Raw genomic sequence first — 26,827 nt, 5'->3', positions numbered from 1 at the left:
ACTCTAACTCTATACTAAATTGTATTTTCAAACTCAAATATCGTATTGATAATGACCTGAAAGCAGCTTGACTGTGATATAGAAGTTAGAACATTTATTTACCTCTTACAGACTTTTTTCCCTAAGCTTCTCTTCTTTGTCTATCAGTTTTACTAAAAGATTGAAGGTTAGGTTTTGAGAGTTTGCTTTTAACTGCCTCCAATGAGTAAAATTATTAAAATTTAAATATGACTTTAAAAACCACGCATGGGACCTTTGTGCCACTGAAGAAGGTCAAGTTCAAGCCCCTTATTTAAAAAGACCTCTCCCTGAGAGATCACAAAAGGAAGTCTATTAACATTACATCTTTCTCCTTTCTTTTCCTCTTTGTTCATTTTAAAACAAGGCTGGTACTGCCTGAGAGCTAAGGCTGCAGGAAACTTGCATGACTTCTGCTATGTTGATCTGGCACCAAGACTGCGCCTGCGTTCACGGAAGCCACTACGCAATCATTAGGGCAAATCCTTGACGAATTATCCACCTAAACAAAGCCTAGCTATTTCGTTCTCTAAACAATCCTGGAAAGGACTCATCAAAGATTGCCAACTTGGGCGTTTTGTGTTTTTATTTTCAAACAAGCAATTTAGAGTTTGGTATATTTGGAGTTCGGTTACTAAACATTTTCATGTTCCTGTAAGAGACAGTGATGAGTTTTCAAACAGAAATGATGTTTGAAATGCTTTGACACTAAACTTTCAGACTGTGAAATGGTCTAACATTTTAAAATTATCTCTTTTGGAAAGAAAAAGAAGAAATTCGCTTGCTCTGGCTCCAGTTGTGCTGTAGACAAGCAAATAAAACAACCTACTGAAAAAAAGTTGAAGATGACGGTTGCAAGTGATTTTATGCGTAGATGCAGCCATATTCTTCAATTAATTATAACAACAGTGTTATCTTTTATTGTTCATTCTCATATAAAAATTGCCAAAAAAAAATGCTACAATGCTGAAAAAAAGAGTAGTTGAGGGAGATCAAAGCAGATCAAAAACAATCGAAACCTCTGTTGTCTTAGCAGTTATCAAAGGAAATCACACAGCTCTGAAGACATCTAATACTTATTTATTTCATTAAAACCCATACAGTTGAAGTCAAAAGAGAAAAAGAAAAAAACCAAGATAGCACAATAAAACATGATTTTTTTTTCTGTAGCTTCACCCAGGATCTTTTCAAATATTTGACGGCCTGCGTATCTTATTTAGAAAATAATTACAAACCCTAAAACCTAAACGTTCGCTTTACATGCTGTTTACCTGGACATGGACCTGTTTCTTTCGTTGCCAGGCTCTAGTGATAAAAGGTCCATATTAGCCGTGTCAGTTTTATTTATTCCCAGCTCAACTGTTTGTAATACATCAGCTCAATGAAGACATTAAGTCTGTAGTTTCCAGTGAGTCACAGCAGTAGAACGAGGTCACGCGACAAGAGCGGTGCTAGACCGTAGGAAATTTACGAAGGCGGCGCTGACACTGGTTACACGCTTCCTGGAGCCCCTGCCTTCTGCAAGCTCGTCAGTGGGGTCAGGGCTGGGAGGCGAAAGAGGGGTTCTGAGGGGAGTAACTTGGAAGAGAACCCTAGAGTCCAGCTCACAAGGGGGAGAGACAGACCCCACCACTACCCACTACCCCAAACCTAACGACAGGGGCTTCCGTGAGACCATTTTTAGGCTGTTGAGGCTCTTTCTTGACATGTGTTCTTTGCAGCTGGGGAACTCAGAGGTCCTTTGCTGAACTCCTACAGGGGAAAGCCAAAGGATCTGCGGATGGCCAACGAGGGGGTCCATTGCTGATCTGGGAGATAAACTGCACTTCCTGTGGACAACGGGCTCAGCTCAGTTCAGTCGCTCAGTCATGTCTGACTCTTTGCGACCCCATGGACCACAGCATGCCAGGCCTCCCTGTTTATCAACAACTCCCAGAGTTTACTCAAACTCATGTCCATTGAGTTGGTGATGCCATCTAACCATCTCATCCTCTGTCGTCCCCTTCTTCTCCTGCCCTCAATCCCTCCCAGCATCAGGGTCTTTTCCAATGAGTCAGGTCTTCCCATCAGGTGGCCAAAGTATTGGAGTTTCAGCTTCAGCATCAGTCCTTCCAATGAACACCCAGGACTGATCTCCTTTAGGATGGACTGGTTGGATCTCCTTGCAGTCCAAGGGACTCTCAAGAGTCTTCTCCAGCACCACAGTTCAAAAGCATTAATTCTTCGGTGCTCAGCTTTCTTTATAGTCCAACTCTCACATCCATATATGACTACTGGAAAAATCAGAGCTTTGACTAGACGGATCTTCATGGGCAAAGTAATGTCTCTGCTTTTTAATATGCTATCTAGGTTGGTCATAACTTTTCTTCTAAGGAGCAAGCGTTTTTTAATTTCATGGTGGCAGTCACCATCCACGGTGATTTTGGATCACGGGTTAAAGGTGCACAAACCCCAGAGCAGGTGATCAGACTGGAGTCATTCAGGCTTCTTCCCAAGATGGCCAGGCAGAGGATGAGGAGCAGACTGATGGAACCAGTGGTGGAGGGGGGTGGTGAGAGGGTGGGATGCTGCCAAAGGAGACCTATCACATCAGCGGGGTTGCAGTCAGAAAGGCCCAGCAAAGGAAACTTGAAAAGACCTGACCAAGTGTCTGACAGCGCGAGGGTCAGCGGTGAATGCCTCCCAGGTCCAGAGAGGGTCCCGTCATCTCGAAATGGTACCCGATACCTGCGCTTCCTGCTTCTCCTTCTGTCTCTCTGCCCCAATCCTGGTGGCTCAACAACTGCATAGCCATCTGGAAAAAGAAGACGGGGAAAGAAAGAGTTAACTTTCAGCTCAGTAGGATTCATACCAGGACTGAATGATCTACTTTCGGAGATGAGATTGTGGCTACAGCTGGCCAGAGGGCTCCTGGTTCTATGAGAAGGACCAGCAGGGTCAACGAGCCTCTCCAGGTTTCCAACCAGGAGCAAGGAAAGGCTACCACTCACCCAAGGAGGCTTAGCGGGCTTGAGCAAAACAAACATAGCTGGTTTACCGTAATTTCTCCCTATGAGCCCCAAATATTCTTCTGCTTTTAGAAATCACTTCTCCAAAATGGTCAGTAATCTTTAAAAGGCAGTATAATATCATCAGAAAATAAATGGACCTGTGATCCTGAGATCTGAAGTCAAGCTCTGAATTCACAGTCAAATAGCTGAGTGGGCTTGGTGACATCATTTAGCCTCTCTGAACCTCATTTTCTTCATCTATAAGTGTAAGAGGTTAGAATAGTTAATCTCTAAAGTTATTTCCTGCTTTTTAAATTGAATTATAGTTGATTTACAATGTCATGTTAGTTTCGGCTATACAGCAAAGTGATTCAGATCTATCTTTATCTATCTATATACTTTCTCAGATTCTTTTGCTCTATAGGTTATTACAAAATGTTTAGGAGAGATAAGTGAGGAGGTTGTAATGAGCATAAGCACATACACTGTATATAAAATAGATAACCAGCGAGGACCTACTGTACAGTAAAGGGAACTATACCCTTTCTTGCTTTTTAAAATATTTTTGTTTACTTGTCTGCACCGGGTCTTCGATGCTGCATGTGGAATCTTTGGTTGCACGTGGGATCTAGTTCCCCGACCAGGGATCAAACTCAGGCCCCAAGCAAGGGGAGCCCAGAGTCTTAGCCACTGGACCATCAGGAAAGGTTCCCTGTCCTGTTTTTGACACTGTTTGTCATGGTTGGGAGTCTCCAGAAACACACTCCCACACAAGGATTCTAGTGCAAATGGAGGGGGTAATCCCAGGAAACTCAGCAGAGAATCCAGAAAGAGAGAAGGAAAGGAAGCCGTAAAAAGCGTGTTCAGCTTCTCTAGTGACTCAGGGGCAAGGAATCCACCTGTCCATGCAGGAGACATGGGTTTGATTCCTGGAGCAGGAAGATCCCCTGCAGAAGGAAATGGCAACCTGCTCCAGTATTCTTGCCTGGGAAATCCCGTGGACAGAGGAGAACCTGGCGGGCTACAGTCCACGGGGTTGAAGAGCTGGACGTGACTTAGTGACTAAACAAAAAGAAAAAAGCGGGTCATCAAGCTAGCTACCACGGTGGGCACCAGGGGGTCAGTCCCCCTGAGACAATGTGGCGGGTTGGCCACACTGGCCAGGAGATGTATGAGGCCAAACTGGTAGTTTTAAACTTTCTAGTATCAACATTTAAAAGGTTAAAAAAGATAAAGCTGATTTTAATCATCTATTCTACCTATTAAATTCAAAACATTACATTTCAACATATAAACACTATTGAGATATTACTTTTTTTACCATGTCTTTGATATCAATTTTATTTCAACATGTAAACACTATTGAGATACTAATTTTTTTTTTTACCATGTCTTTGAAATCAATTTATACCGGATTTGGACACTAAAATTTAATCCTGATGTGTATTTAGAATCTGTAAAATTTGCAGTTGAAAAGTAGGTTTATGTAGCCAAGTTTTTCCAAATATAAAGGTCTTCCAGTAACTGAAGAGTATCATGTTTTAACTTTAAATGAATGAAAATGAGATAAAATTGAAAATTCCTATCCTCCGTGACACTAGCAACATTCTGAATGCTCAGGAGCCCACCTGTCTCCGGTGGCTGCTGCCCTGGATGGCACAGCTCAGTTATTCCACCTGATGGACAAGGAGCGTGGGGCACTTATCCACATCATGGGCCTTGGCTGGCTGATGGTTTCAGGGATCACTGACAACCGGGCACATAAGCGAGTTAGACACCAGAAGCAGCTTCTCACAGAGAGGTCCGGGTGCTCACAGTAAGAAGCCTTCTGCACGTCGAGATGAATGCCACGGGAACGCAGGCGGAGCGCGGACGGCATCTACTGATGCGTAGGGCCTCCATCTTGCCATGTGTTGCCATGTTCATCAAGTCTTTTTTTGATCTCTTGGAAGGAGGTGATAAATCTTTTTTTTCAATTATCTCCCACAGGTACCTCTTTCCTTCCATCACCTCTGGTGGTGGACTGTGTGTCTGAGGACTCACCTTCACCAGCAGGGTGTGAGACACAGCATCCTCCTTACAGTTATTTGCAAGTATTCAGGCATGAGGGTGGGTGCTGCCATATTTGGGGCTGGTGGGATTTCTTATGTTGCCATATCCAGCTTAGTTTCTGAAACCAAATCTGATTTTCAGTTCAGTTCAGTTCGGTTGCTCAGTCTTATCCCACTCTTTGTGACCTCATGGACTGCGGCACGCCAGGACTCCCTATCCATCACCATCTCCCGGAGTTTACTCAAACTCATGTCCATCGAGCTGATGATGCCATCCAACCATCTCATCCTCTATCATCCCCTTCTGCTCCTGCCTTCAATCTTTCCTAGCATCAGGGTCTTTTCCAATGAGTAAGTTCTTCACATCAGGTGGCCAAACCACACCAGGTGGTTTCCGCTTCAGTATCAATCCTTCCAATGAACACCCAGGACTGATCTCCTTTAGAATGGACTAGTTGGATCTCCTTGCAGTCCAAAGACTCTCAAGAGTGTTCTCCAACACCACAGTTCAAAAGCATCAATTCTTTGGAGCTCAGCTTTCTTTCTAGTCCAACTCTCACATCCATACATGACCACTGGAAAAACCATAGTCTTGACTAGACAGACTTTTGTGGGCAAAGTAATGTTTCTCCTTTTTAATATGCTGTCTAGGTTGGTCATAACTTTTCTTCCAAAGAGCAAGCATCTTTTAATTTCATGGCTGCAGTCACCATCTGCAGTGATTCTGGAGCCCAAAAAATAAAGTCTGTCACTGTTTCCACTGTTTCCCCATCTATTTGCCATGAAGTGATGGGACCGGATGCCAAGATCTTAGTTTTCTTAGTTTTCTAAAACCTGATTTTAAGTAGAAAGAATTTAACATCCAACTTAATACTCCAGGACTTGGTATTTAAATATCTCTCCATTCTTAGTTTAGAGCTTAACCATGAGACCCTTGTATCCATCAGACCCATTCAAACTTGTGCCATAGTTTGATTGCTTGATTCTGTGGTCCGGTCTCTTTTACCAAGGCCCAGCTTGGCCAGTGGCTCTATTTCCTAACTTCAGGCAGAATACAGTCCACCTACTCAGTTCCCCTGGTTGTGCCTACATGCTTGCCTGAAGTGTCTCTGGAGGCCTTGTGCTTCTGTCCTCTCCCCCGTCATTCCTCAGCGCTTTTTGGTCTTCGTTACGCTGTGCTTTCTGGGCTGTGCAGGCTAAGCCCTGTTGTTCCCGTGTGCTGCCTGCCAGACCGCATCTCCTCCCCACCCCTCCTTCCCAGTCTGTGTCATCTAACTGGAAGCACCTTGTTTCAGGTTGCTGCCTCCATCACCATATCCCACACCACCACACTCGATCAAGTCACAGATACCACAGAGCATCCATGAACATGTGTCAACTATTATTACTTCTCTTTCTTTCTGACCTATTCTGCATTATGGAGTCTGACTCATTTCTTGAAATCCTGTATTCGAGATGCCAAAACTTGCTAAAGAAAATCCATAACTGTCCTACATGGAGTCAGATGCCAGGAGACAAAAGGAGATGACGATGCTCCGAGCCTCAAGTAGTTTCACGCAAAGTAGAGGGAAGACTCATAAGCATGACCGAGTTAGAGAACAACCGAGACTGGCAAACTTCATCTGTGAAGGGCCAGGAAGTACAGTCTGTCAGTCACTGTGGGATGTGTGTTTTTTGTTGCAACTCCTCAGCTCTGTCATAGCATAAAGGCAGCACAGATCACAAATGGGCATGGCGGTGTTCTAATAAAACTACTGGACATTGAAAGGGACACTAGCTTTGAATTTCACGATTTTTCCACATCATGAGATACTATTGCTCTTTTTTGCTTTTTCCAAATATTAAAAATATAAAATAGAAATGAACACACCATTCTTAGCTTGCAGAGTATACAAAAACAGGCAGTGAGCAGGTGTGCTTAGCTGGCATAGTTTTCCAACTCAAGAATATAATTGAGAAGTTAGTTGGGTGGCTCAGATCCAATGGTACACAAGTTTAAGGAAGAGAGGGGATCACTGAGATCCCTTTATCAGAAAGTCAAAATGCAAACTGAATCTAGAAGGTAGTAAAATAAGTCGGATGATGAAAGGAGGGAAGAGTATGCTCAGTGAGTGACAGCGTAATCCAGGGAGCTGAGCTGACGGTGATGTGTCAGTGATTAAGGAGGTGATGCTAAAAAGGCCCTTGCTGTGCTGTGTTGTGCTTAGTCACTCAGTCATGTCTGACTCTTTGAGATCCCGTGGACAGTAGCCCACCAGGCTCCTCTGTCCATGGGATTCTCCAGGCAAGACTACCAGAGTGGGTTGCCATTTCCTCCTCCAGGGGATCTTCCCAACCCAGGGATCGAACCCAGATCTCCCACACTGCAGGTGGATTCTTTACCATCTAAGCCACCAGGGAAACCCAAGAATACTGGAGTGGGTAGCCTATCCTTTCTCCAGGGGATATTCCTGACCTTGGAATCAAACCAGGGTCTCCTGCATTGCAGGTGAGTTCTTTACCAGTTGAGGTAACAGGGAAGCCCAAAAAGGTCCTTATGATTCACCCATTGTTGGGTATCTGTTGATTATGTACACTTGGCCATAAAGCTGAGAAGACAAAACGAAAAGTTGCTTCTTCTCTCTAGCCTCTGCTTGTAGAATGGCTTTTAGAAAAACACTGAAATTTGTTCTAGCCTCTGCAACTTGTCAACTCCCGCAATTATTTTCTTCTCCGTACGTCTTTGATCTTTATTCTGGATACTTTCCTCAGATCTGTTTTCTATTATCTAGAGCTTATTCTCAATAGTGTCTAATCTGCTCTGGAACACTTCCAAGATTATAATGTATTGATATTTGGCCTCTAGGTTATTTTAAGAATTCTGTTTTCTTAAAACCCCATTTCCTAGTTTTATAATGACCTTGTTTTGAGTGCATTATTATAACTCAGTCTTCTCTTTAAGCCAACTAAATATTTTATGGTATAGTTTGGACTGTTTTATTTTCTCTAGGTTTAAGGGTGTAGATTTTATTGTTTCTCATGATACTTTGTTCTTTGGGCAGGGTATAATTGCTGATAGAAAGTGCCTGTTCAGTGGGGTTTTTGCCTGAGAGGCCTTTATGAAAGTGTCCTTCCAAATGGTTTTGCTTTTGTACTTGCAAAGCCCATAGAGGCTTTACTCATTCCATAACCGTTTCTACATTAATGTCTTACCTTCTATCAGATCAGATCAGATCAGATTAGATCAGTCGCTCAGTTGTGTCCAACTCTTTGCGACCCCATGAATCGCAGCACGCCAGGCCTCCCTGTCCATTACCAACTCCCGGAGTTCACTCAGACTCACGTCCATCGAGTCAGTGATGCCATCCAGCCATCTCATCTTCTGTCGTCCCCTTCTCCTCCTGCCCCCAATCCCTCCCAGCATCAGAGTCTTTTCCAATGAGTCAACTCTTCTCATTAGGTGGCCAGAGTACTGGAGTTTCAGCTTTAGCATCATTCCTTCCAAAGAAATCCCAGGGCTGATCTCCTTCAGAATGGACTGGTTTGGATCTCCTTGCAGTCCAAGGGACTCTCAAGAGTCTTCTCCAATACCACAGTTCAAAAGCATCAATTCTTCGGCGCTCAGCCTTCTTCACAGTCCAACTCTCACATCCATACATGACCACAGGAAAAACCATAGCCTTGACTAGACTGACCTTTGTTGGCAAAGTAATGTCTCTACTTTTGAGTATGCTATCTAGGTTGGTCATAACTTTCTTTCCAAGGAGTAAGCATCTTTTAATTTCATGGTTGCAGTCACCATCTGCAGTGATTTTGGAGCCCAGAAAAATAAAGTCTGACACTGTTTCCCCATCTATTTCCCATGAAGTGATGGGACCAGATGCCATGATCTTAGTTTTCTGAATGTTGAGCTTTAAGCCAACTTTTTCACTCTCCACTTTCACTTTCATCTATACCATATGAGTAATATAATTTTAAATCCCACAGCCACAAAGAGTACAGGCTTAAGTTTGATATCTTATGCAGTAATGATTTTCCCATTCATGACCCAAGCATAAGACACGTTTTCCTGACACCTTCCTAAAGCTACTAGTTAGAGTTTTCTAGTCCCTCAAGCTCCTTACCCAGCGTTAGCCTAAACTTTCATTTCCTGTCCCAGGCATTATGACTTGAGGCCCCGCTGTAAATCCGTGGGTCTCATATATCCACAGATCATTGCTTTTTGTTCCATCACTGTGGACTGCCCCTCCATTTGAGTTTACCTGTGTATTTTGCACACGTCATTATATTTTGTCTAACATTTCTGTCCTTGGAAGGCAAAGGGAGCCTTACAATGCACTTTCATCCAACAAATTCTCCAAAAGACCCAGTGGTTTTTGCATTTAGGATGAGGACATAAAAATATGTGAGGATCAAGAGGATGAAGATTTTAAATGTGGACAAAGAGCATGTGAAGGATTTAGAGAAGGAAAGTAAGATCCCTCCAGAGACACAGAGGACTGAGACGTCTTTGGGATATACACATTTTATTTATTTTTAATTGTTAATTTTCAAATAATTTTATATTTACAGAAGATCTGCAGAGATAGTATAGAGGTGCCATATACTCTTCACCCAGCTTCCCCTAATGTTAGCATCTCACATCATGATGGTGCAATGGTCAAAAGTAGGAAATTAACAGTTACAATACCAGTCACTACATTACAGACTTATTCAGATTTTACCAGTTTTCCACCAATGCTCCTGTTTTGTTCCAAAGTCCACTCCGGGACCCACATTGTATTAGATGTTGTGTCTCCTTCTCCACCTCCAGTCTGGGACATTCCCTCAGTTTATCCCTGTGTTTCATGACCTTGACACTCTTGATGAGTACTAGTCCATTATTTTGTAAAATGCTCCTCCGTTCGCACTTGTTTGGTGGTTTCTCACGATCAGGTGAAGGCTGTGCACTGATAGGGGTGACATCACAGAGCTGGGGGCCCTTCTGAGTGCACCTTATCAGGGTTCCATATCCTGTGGCTGTTTACTCACTCAGTCATGTCCCACTCTTTTGTGACCCCATGGACTGTAGCCTGCCAGGCTCCTCTGTCCACGGGATTTCCCAGGCAAGAGTTCTGGAGTGGGTTGCCATCTTCTTCCCCAGGGGATCTTTCTCTTGCATCACAGGTGGATTCTTTGCCACTGAGCCTCCATATCCTATCCAAGTGATATTAAACTTGATCACTTGGTTAAGCTGGTATCTACTGTGTTTGTAGCTTCATTAAAGTTAGTCTTTTTCCCTTTGTAAATAATAAATACCTGAGGAACAATATTTTGAGACTATGCAAATATCTGTTTTCTCTTTAAACTTTTGCCCACTCATTTTAGCATATATAGATGAATCCTGCCTAATTTTTACTAATCTTGCCTTATTTTTACTAATTACTAACATTTTAACTCATGTTCTAGTGGTCTAGTGATGACTTGCTATTTCCTTCATTCCATTTTCATGTATTAATGGAATTCTTCTGTAAGAAGGAGTTATCCTTTCTCTATCATTTACTTATTCAATCATTTATCTATGTCAGTATGGACTTCTGAGTATCCACTTCATTGTTTCATAATCCAGTGTTTTATTTCGTTACTGAGATGGTTCTTGCTTTGGTCGCTGAGAGCAATTTCAAGCTGGCACCGTGCCCTTTCCACCCGCTGGCATCCTTAGTGTTCCCTTACACTTTGGTAACTACGGGATTCCCCAGACTCAGCTTGCATCGTCCCTGCCCTCGCCCCAGAATCAATCTCTTCTCCAAGGACCTGGGTAGATGTCTTAAACCATAGGAGTGGGTAGTTTAGAACCCTCCACTTTCATCCAGGGGATGAACATCAGAAATTGGGTCAGAAAAGAAGTTGGAAGGAATTTGGGGAAGCCCAGCATTCAGAGCTTGAGTAGAGAAGATTCTCACAGAAGAGAGAGTAAACTAGAGCTGGACATCAGCGAAGCCATGAAGACAACTCCACGGAGCGTCCTACCTCATCACCTTCTCTCAGGATTTCCCCTTCCAGCCAGACAGCCAGATAGCTTCATGCCCTGGGTGCACCAGACTCTGAGGAATGGCGGTAAACACATGGACAGCTAACAAATCCAGCCAGTGGACTGTAGCCCTTCATCTCTCCAACGGAAATGTTTCCCAAACTTTGTCAGGCCGATTCCCACTCATCTTTCTAAAGCAGGGCAAGCTGCACCTTTTCAGCCTATATCTATCATTTGCTTTATACAAATACCTTGGTTCCTATCTCTTCAGTCAATTGATGTTTGGATTATATTCTTACATTTTTTTCCCCATTTGTTTCACATTACTTGTTCCCCCAAAATACTGTAGCTCCTTTAAGTCAGGGGCCAGACCTCACACCCTCTGGTATGCTCAGTAGTCAACAATATCTAAATACCAAATAAGCATTTACTAAATATGTCACTTAACATTCATATTAATAAATCAAACGGTATATTGAGTCATCAAAGAAATAGTTGAGCACTGGGAAGATTCCAGGAGCTATCTTATCTATGCAGGAATGTTAAAAACTACTCCTTAAGATGCAAAGTTAGAATATTTATTACTTATGGCTTTGATGATATTCCAAGAAAATATAATCCTGAGCCATGGCAATTCTTATTTCTCACCAGGAAATAACTCATTAGGCTATTTATGGCCTATCTATTAATAAAGCAAGTATTTTATATGGCCACTTCTTGCTATTTTTTTAAAATAAAAACTATCTTCTCTATTTCCATTTTTAAAATCAAGTACCTGTTAAAGAATTACTAGTATATAAAGCTATCAAATTTTCAAAGGACAAATAGGGGCATATTGATAAAATTAATTGTTTTTTTTTTTAAGATAAATAACATTGTTTTTCATATTAAAATAACATGTTCAGTTCAGTTCAGTCACTCAGTCGAGTCTGACTCTGTGTGACCCCATAGACAGCAGCCCACCAGGCTCCCCTGTCCCTGGGATTCTCCAGGCAAGAACACTGGAGTGGGTTGCCATTTCCTACTCCAGGGGATCTTCCCAACCCAGAGATCAAACCCATGTCTCTTAAGTCTCCTGCATTGGCAGGCAGATTCTTTTCTACTGCACCACCTGGTAAGCCCTTTATAACACTATATATATATATATATAGTCTGTAAAAATTACTTTGGATTTTTTTCATTTAATGTTTCCTATTTTTCACATCATTAAATACTTTCTACACTATTTCTTTTGTAATAGTAAATGGAATTTTATAGATTTAATTTATTATATTACACTAGTTTCTATGCTTTGACATCAGGTGCTTCCAACATTTCCACAATATATGCTCCACTAAACATTCCTATATATAACTGTGAACACATCCATATTTCCTTTGCACAATTTTCTAAAAGTGATATGTGAATAGCTATACACAATTTGTGGGATTTTTTTGTTTTTGTTTTGAATTCCATCACCACCTGTTGTTCCAATTTACTACCTCAATCAGCAGTAGTTAAAGCAACTATCAAATAGTATATCATCTCATATTTTTAAAGGAACTTTTCTCCTCTCTTGAGAGTCTCCAGAAAGATGCTAAAATGAAGCTACATTTTCTTTTTCCTATTATGGGAGTGCCATTTTCCCTGAAACTTTGATTATTTTGTCAATACTTTGCTTCTTGCTATAAAAAATGCACAATGACACACATTACTGAGTGTGAGTCGCAAAGAAAGTACAAGGTCATCTGAAGTAAAAAAGTTCAAGGGCACAAGGCAAAGGCAGGAAGAACAAAACATGAAATTTATAAATTTGGCTCCTACATGTAAATCCCTTGTCAAGAACAATTATTTTTTAAGTAAGTTATCTTGCTTTCTTTGGTATTATCAGTACGTTTTCATGAAAGATAGTCTTCTGCACTTGTATTTGAGATTCACCAGTTTTTCTTCTGAAAAAGGAATCAGGGTCTGCCAGCAGTTCTATGTACACAAGTAACTGAGGGATAGTTGTCCTGTTTAAAAAATACTTCGCTGTAGAAATGTGATCATTGGTTCTTTATTTGTCATTATTTATACACTGTACACGGAGAAGGCAATGGCACCCCACTCCAGTACTCTTGCCTGGAAAATCCCATGGACGGAGGAGCCTGGTGGGCTGCAGTCCATGGGGTCGTGAAGAGTCGGACACGACTCAGCAACTTCACTTTGACTTTTCACTTTCATGCATTGGAGAAGGAAATGGCAACCCACTCCAGTGTTCTTGCCTGGAGAATCCCAGAGACAGGGGAGCCTGGTGGGCTGCCGTCTATGGGGTCGTACAGAGTCGGACGCGACTGAAGCGAGTTAGCAGAGCATACACTGTACAAATACCAATAAGGCCAAGAGAAAGGAAAATACAAATTTATGAATATCACAGTTCTGCCTGAACTTCAAATTTAGTTTCATGAATTATCCTTTCCTGTTTGGGACATAAGTCTTTGTTGCTAATATACATATTAGATTTACGTAATGTGCAACATTAAGATGACAATTCAATAATTTTCAATGATAAATTTTTATGCCAAGAGACAAATGAACACAAGCCCTTAAAGAAAACAGTAGCTAATATATACACTTCCTCATTTCTATAGCTAAAAGCCTGAAGAGCAATGTAGCTTTACTTACTTTCAAAAATTTGAATAGTTTTCAGGTACAATCTACTTTTTTTTTTTTTCCACATAGGATTCTTTTTATATGAAGTTTGAGAACAGGTCAAACCATTATGTTCAGTGGTGATATAAATCCAAACAGTGGTTGCCTTGGTGAAGTGGAGGGTGACTAGTGGGGCCATGAGAGAACATTTTGTAGAAATGGACATATTTGTTCCCTTGACTGGGAGTTGGTCTTATGGGCATAGTTCAGTTCAGTTCAGTCTGTCAGTCGTGTCCGACTCTTTGCAACCCCATGAACCGCAGCACACCAGGCCTCCCTGTCCATCACCAAATCCCAGAGTCCACCCAAACCCATGTCCATTGAGTCAGTGATACCATCCAACCATCTCATCCTCTGTTGTCCCCTTCTCCTCCTGCCCCCAATTCCTCCCAGCATCAGGGTATTTTCCAGTGAGTCAGCTCTTCGTATCAGGTGGCCAAAGTATTGGAGTTTCAGCTTCAACATCAGTCCTTCCAATGAACACCCAGGACTAATCTCCTTTAGAATGGACTGGTTGGATCTCCTTGCAGTCTAAGAGACTCTCAAGAGTCTTCTCCAACACCACAGTTCAAAAGCATCAATTCTTCTATGTTCAGCTTTCTTTATAGTCCAACTCTTACATCCATACATGACCACTGGAAAAACCAAAGCTTTGACTAGACAGACAGGTCAGGAAGCAACAATCTACTTTCTTTCCCCTTTGAGATCTGAAAGGCTGGGGATGAAATCAACCTACGTTTTTTTCCTGTTCGTCCATCAATCATGGGTGAGAAAATCTCGACAAGTTTGCTTTAAACTGAAAAATCCTTTAAACTAATACTGAATTCTTCAAGTATAAAGGAGATGAAGTTGATGTGTAGGGAAAAAGGAACTCTACTGATGCCCAAAAAGACACGAAGAAAGCCAAGAATTACATAAGCAGTCTATTTGGCACTGGCCATAGCGCAGGATTTGATTTAGGTCATACCTGAATGGTCTAGTGGTTTTCCCTAATTTCTTCAATTTAAGTCTGAATTTGGCAATAAGGAGTTCATGGTCTGAGCCACAGAAGTGAGAAATAGATTTAAGGGCCTAGATCTGATAGATAGAGTGCCTGATGAACTACGGAATGAGGTTCGTGACATTGTACAGGAGACAGGGTTCAAGACCATCCCCATGGAAAAGAAATGCAAAAAAACAAAATGGCTGTCTGGGGAGGCCTTACAAATAGCTGTGAAAAGAAGAGAAGTGAAAAGCAAAGGAGAAAAGGAAAGATATGAGCATCTGAATGCAGAGTTCCAAAGAACAGCAATAACAGATAAAGCCTTCTTCAGTGATCAATGCAAAGAAATAGAGGAAAACAATAGAATGCGAAAGACTAGAGATGTCTTCAAGAAAATCAGAGATACCAAGGGAACTTTTCATGCAAAGATGGGCTCAATAAAGGACAGAAATGGTATGGACCTCACAGAAGCAGAAGATATTAAGAAGAGATGGCAAGAATACACAGAAGAACTGTACAAAAAAGATCTTCAAGACCCAGATAATCACAATGGTGTGATCACTGACCTAGAGCCAGACATCCTGGAATGTGAAGTCAAGTGGGCCTTAGAAAACATCACTATGAACAAAGCTAGTGGAGGTGATGGAATTCCAGTTGAGCTATTCCAAATCCTGAAAGATGATGCTGTGAAAGTGCTGCACTCAATATGCCAGCAAATTTGGAAAACTCAGCAGTGGCCACAGGACTGGAAAAGGTCAGTTTTCATTCCAATCCCAAAGAAAGGCAATGCCAAAGAATGCTCAAACTACCCCACAATTGTACTCATCTCACACACTAGTAAAGGAATGCTCAAAATTCTCCAAGCCAGGCTTCAGCAATATGTGAACCATGAACTTCCAGATGTTCAAGCTGGTTTTAGAAAAGACAGAGGAACCAGAGATCAAATAGCCAACATCCGCTGGATCATTGAAAAAGCAAGAGAGTTCCATAAAAGCATCTATTTCTGCTTTATTGACTATGCCAAAGCCTTTGACTGTGTGCATCACAATAAACTGTGGAAAATTCTGAAAGAGATGGGAATACCAGACCACCTGATCTGCCTCTTGAGAAATTTGTATGCAGGTCAGGAAGCAACAGTTAGAACTGGACGTGGAACAACAGACTGGTTCCAAATAGGAAAAGGAGTTCATCAAGGCTATATACTGTCACCCTGCTTATTTAACTTATATGCAGAGTACATCATGAGAAACGCTGGACTGGAAGAAACACAACCTGGAATCAAGATTGCCGGGAGAAATATCAAGAACCTCAGAGATGCAGATGACACCACCCTTATGGCAGAAAGTGAAGAGGAACTAAAAAGCCTCTTGATGAAAGTGAAAGTGGAGAGTGAAAAAGTTGGCTTGAAGCTCAACATTCAGAAAACGAAGATCATGGCATCCAGTCCCATCACTTAATGGGAAATAGATGGGGAAATAGTGGAAACAGTGTCAGACTTTATTTTTTTGGGCTCCAAAATCGCTGCAGACAGTGACTGCAGCCATGAAATTAAAAGACGCTTACTCCTTGGAAGGAAAGTTATGACTAACCTAGATAGCATACTCAAAAGCAGAGACATTACTTTGCCAACAAATGTCCGTCTAGTCAAGGCTATGGTTTTTCCAGTGGTCATGTATGGATGTGAGTGTTGGACTGTGAAGAAGGCTGAGTCCGAAGAATTGATGCTTTTGAACTGTGGTGTTGGAGAAGACTTTTGAGAGTCCCTTGGACTGCAAGGAGATCCAACCAGTACATTCTGAAGGAGATCAGCCCTGGGATTTCTTTGGAAGGACTGAGCTAAAGCTGAAACTCCAATACTTTGGCCATCTCATGTGAAGAGTTGACTCATTGGAAAAGACTCTGATGCTGGGAGGGATTTGGGGCAGGAGGAGAAGGGGACGACAGAAGATGAGATGGCTGGATGGCATCACTGACTCCGTGGACATGAGTCTGAGTGAACTCTGGGAGTTGGTGATGGACAGGGAGGCCTGGCGTGCTGCGATTCATGGGGTCACAAAGAGTTGGACATGACTGAGCAACTGAACTAATAGCGCAGGAAAGAGCTATCAGTTCTAAATAGATCTGTGCTGCCCAGGATGTAGGAATCTGCACACAGGATCTCCTTTTGCTGTTTTCCGTATTATTTATATTTTCTGCAAGTTGGATACTGTGTATCGGTAAGATAAGCAACGTCGCTTCTTCCACGAAGAAGTAGTGGGTGAAAGATGTGATGAGTGATTAGCAGACTCAGGTCTACTTCTGACAAGTACATCAGAATGTTTGTAAATCACATAGGTGATTGCCAGCGTGCCTACAGGACGACTGAACAAATCTTCCAGAAAAATGCCTCACAGTTTCAATGCTGGGAGAGGGACTCTAAATGCACGTCACACCTTGGAAGAATTCACTGGCGAGGGGTAAGAACATGCACAGACGCACGCAAAACCCTGAACTCTCCTTGCAATGTTCCCAATTCTAAAAATGTGTTTTTTAACTGGCGTGAGTTATCTCTACGATACTGGCAAATTACCTGTTTTTCTAGCTTAAATTTTTGGAAGAGCTTTTTCGTAGATTGAGTGTGTACTGGAAAAAAAAAATGATCCATTATTTTCCAGAAACCATAATCATCAGAAACTTTTGGAGGAGGGAAGAGATTTGTGTAAATTGGCACTTGACAACTCAGTACTTTGAGAGCTTTCCTTCCTCCTTAATAGAAGATGTTGAAGTTTTTCTTTCTAGTGAAAGGATATAACTAGATACAATGACTCTTATTTGGGGCCTTAAAGTAAACTTCACAAACAGCTTCACTAATATTCAGTGAATGCCTGGATGGTCCATCTTTCACTCCGTCTCATTGTGTGTAATAATGTCAAATTTTGATGCGTGTGCTTCTTCTTTAACTTGTGTGTTTTATTTCTGGTCTTGCGGAGGTACTGTGCATTTCCTATTCTTCAAGGCTCTGATCAATAAGCACTTTCCCGATGCTTCCTGTGCTAAGGGAAGCAGAGATACCCCAGAAAGAGCCCTGACTCCTTCTGCTCAGACACCAGCAGCAAAGCATCATCAGGGAGTTTATATTAACCTACCATCTACGTCGTGACTTCCCTCACTGTCCGAGGAAGTCCACTTTCAGGGCACGGTGATGTTTTTGTTGTTGTTACAGCAAGACTGTAAAGACAAAGGGAGATAGTTAATGTTCAGACTGTTGTCGTTTAGTCCCAAATTGTGTCTGACTCTTTTGGGACCCCATGGACGGCAGCCCAACAGACTCCTCTGTCCATGGGATTTCCCAGGCAAGAACACTAGAGTGGGTTGCGTCTCCTTCTCTAGGGGATCTTCCAGACCCAGGGACTGAACCTGCATCTTGGCATTGGCAGGCGGATTCTTTACTACTGAGCCACCACGGAATCCCAGAGTTCAGCCTACAACATCCACAGCAAATTGTTTTATCCTGTAAAAGATAAGACTTGAAGGCCAGGCTTTGTTAAGAGAAGATTTTCTACCAGCCCCATCTTTCCCTGTTTCATCTTATCAAGAAGCAGGTGAATGCAGAGCATAAGAATTTTCCATAGAGTAGAAATGATCAGTATTCCACCTGTTACTTAGACTGTGAAGTTTTCCCTTCAGTGTTTTTATTTATTTGGAAGTGACTACATATTTACAGAATAGCTACAAACAGGGTACCGAGAGTTCTCCTGTACCCTTCCCCCAGCTGTGCATAATGATTAAAATTAAGAAATGGACATTGGCACCACACTCAGACTTTATTTGGATTTCCTGGTTTTCTACTAATTTTCTTTCTTTCTTTCAATTCATGATATCACCCTGAATCTAGTGCATGAGTATCCTCTAAGCTAAGTCGCTTCAGTCATGTCTGACTCTGTGCGACCCCATAGATGGCAGCCCACCGGGCTCCCCGTCCCTGGGATTCTCCAGGCAAGAACACTGGAGTGGGTTGCCATTTCCTTCTCCAATGCAGGAAAGTGAAAAGTGAAAGTGAAGTCACTCAGTCCTATCCTACTCTTCGAGACCCCATGGACTGCAGCCTATCAGGCTCCTCCACCCATGGGATTTTCCAGGCAAGAGTACTGGAGTGGGGTGCCATCGCCTTCTCCGGAGTATCCTCTAAGCTATGATTATATACATATCTTAGTCCTGCCTTGTCTTTCATGATCTCTACAGTGTTTTTTTGTTTGTTTGTTTGTTTTTGGCCAAGCTGTGTGCCATGTGGGATCTTAGTTCCTCAACCAGGGATCAAACCCCCAAGCCATGCCTTGGTAGCACTGAGCCTTAAACCACTGGGCTGCCAGGGAAGTCCCATGATCTCTATAGTTTTAAAGCAAATGGGATAAATTTTATAGAATGTCCCTCAATCTGAGTTAATCCAATATTTTCTCACAATAAGGCTAAATGTATATGTTTTGGGGAAGAATCCCGGAAAGGTGATGTTAAGCCATGAGTGGTATTCTTAATGAACAAAGACAAGATGTGGAGGAAAGAAAAGGCCAGAAGTTTGCTGCTTCTGGTCCCAAGAGAAAGTAGGGAGAGAGGGAGACAGAAGTAGAGGAAGTAGATAAGAGGGTAATACGGGATCGACTTTTCAGTATCTCCTCCACACACTTTTTGGGGCTAATCGTCAGGGCAAGGGCATCTTTGTAACATCTAGTTAAGTGTAATGTGAGAGAGGCCACTGGGTTAAGGGGTCGCTTTCCCAGATTTAGGCTGTAGGCATTGATGTGCTGGTCAACATTGAATAACTGGCCTTGGGAGTGGGGGGCAGGGGTGCAGATGTGGGAGGCTGGAGCCCTGATCATAATGTTTGCTCATTTCCATGGTGTAAGCACTCTAGCCTTGGCCAATGTGAAACTATCAACTTAATGTTACTGAACAGAAGTGAGAAGAACTGTGTTTTAGTTCACTCTTACATAAGACTTCCACCACACATCTATAACAAGTATGTTGTTTAGTTGCTAAGTCATGTCCAACTCTTTGCAACCCCATGGACTGCAGCCCACCAGCTCTTCTGTCCATGGGATTCCCCAGGCAAGCATACTAGAATGAGTTGCCATTTCCTTCTACAGGGGATCTTCCCAAACCAGGGATTGATTTTGCATCTCCTGAATCGGCAGGCAGATTCTTTACCAGTAAGCCACCTGGGAAGCCATAACAAATACAGATAATAGTAAAATGCAGTAAAACAATAGAAAGCGATGATTCTGAGTACTAATCAACTTGGCTTTTAATATAATTCATTTAAAGATATGTCTATATCATTTAACTTGTAATAATGGCTCTGTTTCACTTAAAGCCAGACATCCTGGAGTGTGAAGTCAAGTGAGCCTTAGAAGCATTACTATAAGTAAAACTAGTGGAGGTGAGGAAATTCCAGCTGAATTATTTGAAATCCTAAAAGATGATGCTGTGAAAGTGTGGCACTCAATATGCCAGCAAATTTGGAAAATTCAGCAGTGGTCATAGGACTGGAAAAAGTCAGTTTTCATTCAAATCCCGAAGAAGGGCAATGCCAAAGAATGTTCAAACTACCACACAATTGTACTCATTTCACATGTTAGGAAGGTAATGCTCAAAATCCTTCAAGTTAGGCTTCCAGATGTTCAGGCTGGATTTAGAAAAGGCAGAGGAACCAGAGATCAAGTTGCCAACATCTGTTGGATCATCAAAAAAGCAAGGGAATTAAAAAAAAAAAAATCTACTTCTGCTTCATTGAATACTTTAAAGTCTTTGACTATGTGGATTGTAACAAACTGTGGAAATTTTTTCAAGAGATGGGAAGACCAGACCACCTTTCCTGCCTCCTGAGAAACCTTTATGCAGGTCAAGAAGCAACAGTCAGAACCAGACATAGAACAATGGACTGATTCCAAATCGGGAAAGGAGTACAACATGGTGGTGTATTGTCACCCTGTTTATTTAACTTATACGTAGAGTACATGGTGTGAAATGCTGGGCTGGATGAAGCTCAAACTGGAATCCATACTGCTGGGAGAAATATCAACAGCATCAGATACGCAGGCGACACATCCTAATAGCAGAAAGTGAAGAAGAACTAAGGAGCCTCTTGATGAAATTGAAAGAGGAGAATGAAAAAGTTGGCTTAAAATTCAACGTTCAAAAAACTAAGATCATGGTATCCGGTCCCATCTCTCCATGGCAAATCAATGGGGAAACAATGGAGACAGTGACAGATTTTATTTTCTTGGGCTCCAAAATCACTGCAGATGGTGACTGCAGCCATGAATTAAAAGATGCTTGCTCCTTGGAAGAAAAGCTATGACAAACTTAGTATATTAAAAAGCAGAGACATCACTTTGCAGACAAATGTCCATATAGTAAACACTATGGCTTTTCCAGTAGTCATGTATGGATGTGAGTTGGACCATAAAGAAAGCTAAGTGCCAAAGAATTGATGCTTTCAAACTGTGATGCTGGATAAGACTCTTGAGAGTCCCTTGAACCATAAGGAGATCTAATCATCCAATCCTAAAGGAAATCAGCCTTGAATATTCACTGGAAGGACTGATGCTGAAACTGAAGCTTCAATACTTTGGCTACCTGATGTGAAGAGTTGACTCATTGGAAAAGACCCTGATGTTGGGAAAGATTGAAGGCAGGAGGAGAAGGGGACAATAGGGGATGAGATGGTTGGAAGGCATCACCGACTCGATGGACATGAGTTTGAGTAAACTCCAATAGATAGTGAAGGACAGGGAAGCCTGGTGTGGTGCAGTCCATGGGGTTACAAAGAGTCAGACATGACTAAACAACTGAACAAACACAAACAGAAAGAGTTGGAGTGCAAATTTCCAAAAAAAAATTGAGTTGCAAGCTCCCTCCAGCATGTCCCTACTTCTAGGGGATTCTGAGCATTTGGCCCAGCACCATATCCCATGTAGACCAGAAAGAAGGATGCAGAGACAGCTGTAGAAGGTATACAGAACTTAGAAAGTGATCCTGTCTCCTTGAGGCCTTAGTGTGGGAAGCAGGGGTCTCTGGAGTTTCTCACTTCCACATTGAGACCATTGGTGGACTAGCAGAGGTCTAAGGTCCAAGAAAGAGACCATGGGCTGGGATGGGGCAGGTGTGGAACTTTGACAGTAGGAGAAAAGTCCAAAGTTACAGCAACAGAAGTGGCCAGTACACATCATCTCGAAAGAGCAGTGGAATCTAGTCACATTTCAATGATCTCAATTTCAGGCAGAAGATGAATTAAGCCCTTCTATATAAAAAATTCTATAGAAGGGCTTCCCTGGTGACTCAGATGGTAAAGCGTCTGCCTGCAATGCGGGAGACCTGGGTTTGATTATGGTTTGGGAGGATCCACTGGAGAATGAAATGGCAACCCACTCCAGTACCCTTGCCTGGAAAATCCCACAGACAGAGGAGCCTGGCAGGCTACAGTCCATGGAGTTGCAAAGAGTTGGACACGACTGAGTGGCTTCACTTTCTATAGAAAAAATTTGGAGCCTCCAGAAAACAATGCATAATCCAAGGATGCCACAAGTATACAAAAACACCCCCCTCATATACCCAGGTGCCATCTTGGGAAAGAGACAGACAAGGGAGAAAGAGAATCTGAGAGTTATCTCAAATTACATAAAGCTACTCAAAAGGCAGTCTATCAGCAGGGCCAGTGTGTTAGCTACCTGAGGTGAGATACATACAGGCGAGTCATGTTCAGGAATTTGTGTCATGAAATGACACTGCCTTGACATCCTAGCATGTGATCAGTGGATGAGGATTGTTGAACAAGACATAGACCAGTTCAGGTGCTGAACTTGTGTGGCCGGGTGCTCTTGGCGTAAGCTGCATCCTCATCCTATACTGGAAGACCATGCATTGGATCCATGATCCACTGGAAAGATCAATCAATTCGAGAAGCATTCTTCTCAGAGAGGACGGTTTTGAAATCATCACCTTCGGATGGGAAAACGATGCCGAGTGGTTTGAATGAGAGGTTGTCAGCGTGTGTGCCTTGGACCAGTAACATCAGCGTCATCCTCGAACACCTTAGAAACACAAAGTTTAAGTCTCCACCCCTTGCACTGAATCAGAAGCCCTGGAGTTGGGCCCAGAAATCTGTGTTTTAACAAGCCCCCTAGGTGATTCAGTTGCAAGCCTGCATTTAAGAACTACTGGTTAGGATGTTTTAAGTGAAAGAATTATGTTCAAGCTGGAAGAAAATGAAACATGATTAATTAAGTGCAAATTATGTCCACTAGAATAGAGAGCTGGAGCCCATGAAAAAGAACAGATCAGGTAGAGGAAAAAACAGAGAAAACAACTTTCTTTGCATATCAGAGTGATATGCAAATAGTAAAGCTGAATACTTTTAGCGGATGATGATTTTTCACTTTTCTCTACAAGCTTAGCAACAGGCCTGCGGTTCCACATTTCCAAGTATCACTCATTTCCCAGTCCCCTGAGGCTTGATTTTAACCAAAAAGGGTCACAGTAGTAGGAACAGAAGAGAGTTTGCTTCGGCTTTGCTCTCACTATTTCTGGCTTTCCTCGCATTCCCTACAATTACCACCACTAATCGCTCAGGAGGCCCCTCTTGGCTGCTTTGGGTCATCCATCTCTTCCCTCTCTGCTGTCTGTTCTGGAGACTCCAGCATCTCATCTTCCTTGATGCTTCTGTTCCTTCTCTGGATGATTGATACGGTTTTGGCTTCGAATCTGGCTGACCTGGACATAAACTGTATCACAGCCAAGAAATTCCCTACACTTTCCATCAGCGCTACATTTTCTTATTGGGGGAAGCCACCTGGAGCTCACAGGATCTTCTAAGGCCGTCTTTCTCAAACTGATGTTTTGCAAATCACTCAGGGCTCCTGCTCTAGTGCAGGTCTAGTCCTGCAGGTCTAGAAGTGAGTGAAAGTTGCTCAGTTACGTCCAACTCTTTGTGACTCCATGGACTGTCCGTGGAATACTCAAGAAAAGAATACTGGAGTGGGTAGCCATTCCCTTCTCCAGGGGCTCTTCCCCACCCAGGGACTGAACCCAGGTCTCCCACACTGCAGGTGGATTTTTTTACCAGCTGAGCCACCAGGGAAGCCCTGAAGCTGCACCTCTAATAAGCTCCCAGGTGATGCTGCCTTTGCATCTGCAGACAGTTACTTTGAGAAACAGCTTTAGAGCAGTACTTATTCTGCTTTCACCACATCTTCTCCCCAGGCATTTAATATAGGTTAGGGAGTGTAGCCATGGGGTGACCAGTTGTCCTAGTTTGACAGGGCTTGTTCAGTCTGGGGCAAACCTAGTGACTGGTCATCCCCAAAGCCCCAGAGTCACTCTAAATAGTCCTCATTCTGCTTCTCCCTAACTTCCTCCCCATCCGACACTTGGATTTTTGCTTCTTGACTCTTAAGATAAATGTTTTCTCTTGAGGCTCTTCATTTCTCTTCCATGAGATGTCCTGTCCTTTGGCAGACCTGTCTCCACCAGCCCTGAAGACAAAACCGATCTTTCACCCTGTGCATTTAGTTAGCCACGTCTCAGGAAGAGCTGCCCATGTAACTTGGTTTGGAAGGTCCCATGTAGCATTTCCCCAGAGTTCATCAGAACTAGGAGGCCTCTCTGAGATTGGCTGGGCCCCATTTGGACAGTTAATTTCTGTGCTTTCACATAAGCATCCTCATCCCTTCTGTCTCTGCAGACCCAGCAAGCTTGCCCAGTGCCTGGGAGCAATGCCTATTCTGTTTTGCTGCTTAGGTGACAATGTGGACGTTATCTGCAATTAGAAAAAAAAAAAAAAATTCAACTCTGAGGATTAGCAGATACATGTTTTCCAGTGTTGCTACTAGTCCTTTGTACATTGAAACTATGAATTCTTCTAGGCACAACTTCATGCCTTATCATATCAGAAATACAGCTCTGATTATGTCCATCAATAGCCAACCACCTTCATTAACACTGAATTTCCAGGAGACTCGCTTCTAAAATCCCCACAGAAGTACAAAGCAAAGGTTCTGAAAATCTACTATGCATCATAATGACCTAGAGGGACTGATTGCTAAAACACAGATTACCAGCCTCACCCTTGAGTTTCAGATTCAGTTGGCCTGGCTGGGGGCCCAGAAACTTCCATTTCTAACTAGTTCCCAGGTGATTCAGATGCTGCTGGTTCACAGACCACAGTCTGTGGACCCAGCCTAGTGGACCCATTCTATCCCATCACAGATTGCTGTCCTAACACCCAGCGACAGGACATGTTTTCAAAGACAGCCCTTGATTCCCAGTTCATGCTGTAGCTTTCCTACTCTGTGCTATCATTTCATTTCATTCCTGGATTCACTCATTCGTTGTCTTAATCTGCCCAGGCCGCTATCACAGAATACCACAGGCTGGGTGGCTTAAGCAATAGACACTTATTTCTCATCTCTCTGGAGGCTGGTAGTCAATGGTCAAGGGGCCAGCAGGTTTGCTTCTTGGTGAAGACATTCGCAGGATCATTGAAAAAGCAAGAGTTTTCCAGAAAAACATTATTTCTGCTTTATTGACTATGGCAAAACCTTTGACTGTGTGGTTCACAATAAACTGGAAAATTCTGAAAGAAATGGGAATACCAGACCACCTGACCTGCCTCTTGAGAAATCTGTACGCAGATCAGGAAGCGACAGTTAGAACGGGACATGGAACAACAGACTGGTTCCAAATAGGAAAAGGAGTCTGTCAAGGCTGTATATTGTCCCCCTGCTTATTTAACTTCTATGCAGAGTACATCATGAGAAACGCTGGGCTGGATGAAGCACAAGCTGGAATCAAGATTGCCGGTAGAAATATCAATAACCTCAGATATGCAGATGACACCACCCTTATGGCAGAAAGTGAAGAAGAACTAAAGAGCCTCTTGATGAAAGTGAAAGAGGAGAGTGAAAAAGTTGGCTTAAAGCTCAACATTCAGAAAAGTAAGATCATGGCATCCGGTCTCATCACTTCATGGGAAAGAGATGGGGAAACAGTGGAAACAGTGGCTGACTTTATTTTTCTGGGCTCCAAAATCATTGCAGATGGTGGCTTCAGCCATGAAATTAAAAGACACTTGCTCCTGGAAGGAAAGTTATGACTAACCTAGATAGCATATTAAAAGCAGAGACATTACTTTGCCAACAAAGGTCCTTCTAGTCAAGGCTATGGCTTTTCCAGTGGTCATGTATGGATGTGAGAGTTGGACTGCGAAGAAAGCTGAGCACTGAAGAATTGATGCTTTTGAACTGTGGTGTTGGAGAAGACTCTTGAGAGTCCCTTGGACTGAAAGGAGATCCAACCAGTCCATCCTAAAGGAGATCAGTCCTGAATATTCATTGGAAGGAGTGAGGCTGAAGCTGAAACTCCAATACTTTGGCCACCTGATGCGAAGACCTGACTCATTTCAAAAGACTCTGATGCTGGGGAAGATTGAGGGCAGGAGGAAAGGGGGCCAACAGAGGCTGAGATGCTTGGATGGCATCATGGACTCAATGGACATGAGTTTGGGTGAACTCTGGGAGTTGGTGATGGACAGGGAGGCCTGGCATGCTGTGGGTCATGGGGTCACAAAAGTCAGACACAACTGAGCCACTGAACTGAACTGAAGACATACTTCGGGCTGGTAGACCACCCCTTTTGCACTGTATGCTGTGTTTTTTCCTCTTTTTCTAAGAGGCTCCACCTTCATGACCTCATCTAAACCTAATTACCTCCAAAGGCCCCACCTCCTAATACCACCACATTGGGGATTTCAACATATGACTTTGTGGGGGGTGCAGACATTCAACCCAGAGCACTCATGGAGTCATTCATTCAATCAATAGTTCTTTATTTCATAAAAGTTTTTTACTCTCAGTTTTATTGAGGTATAATTGAAAAAAATTGTAAATATTTAAGACTTACAATATTTAAATTAGATATTTAAAAGCTAAAGGAACAGGAGAAAAGGAAAGATACACTCATCTGAAGGCAGCGTTCCAAAGAATAGCAAGGAGAGATAAGAAAGCCTTCCTCAGAGATCAGTGCAAAGAAATATAGGAAAACAATAGAATGGGAAAGACTAGAGATCTCTTCAAGAAAATTAAAGATACCATGGGAA

The 26,827-nt window shown here is 42.6% G+C and overlaps 1 long non-coding RNA gene across 1 annotated transcript in view; it reads right to left on the bottom strand.

Moving 5' to 3' along the window:
- Positions 1-2,369: 2,369 nt before the first annotated feature.
- The window catches only part of LOC113897215, a 38,631-nt gene continuing 14,173 nt past the window's right edge, over positions 2,370-26,827 (bottom strand). Inside the window, exons 2-3 of the long non-coding RNA XR_003512296.1 lie at positions 17,826-17,907; positions 2,370-2,812 (exon numbers count right to left, since the gene is read on the bottom strand). This is a non-coding gene — a long non-coding RNA (uncharacterized LOC113897215). The remainder of the gene's footprint in view (positions 2,813-17,825; positions 17,908-26,827) is intronic.

The sequence above is a fragment of the Bos indicus x Bos taurus genome, chromosome 1 (genome assembly GCF_003369695.1).
Source record: "Bos indicus x Bos taurus breed Angus x Brahman F1 hybrid chromosome 1, Bos_hybrid_MaternalHap_v2.0, whole genome shotgun sequence".
Taxonomy (NCBI): Eukaryota; Metazoa; Chordata; class Mammalia; order Artiodactyla; family Bovidae; genus Bos; species Bos indicus x Bos taurus.
Note: the sequence above shows the minus strand (reverse complement) of the source record. Positions and strands in the feature narration are given on the sequence as shown.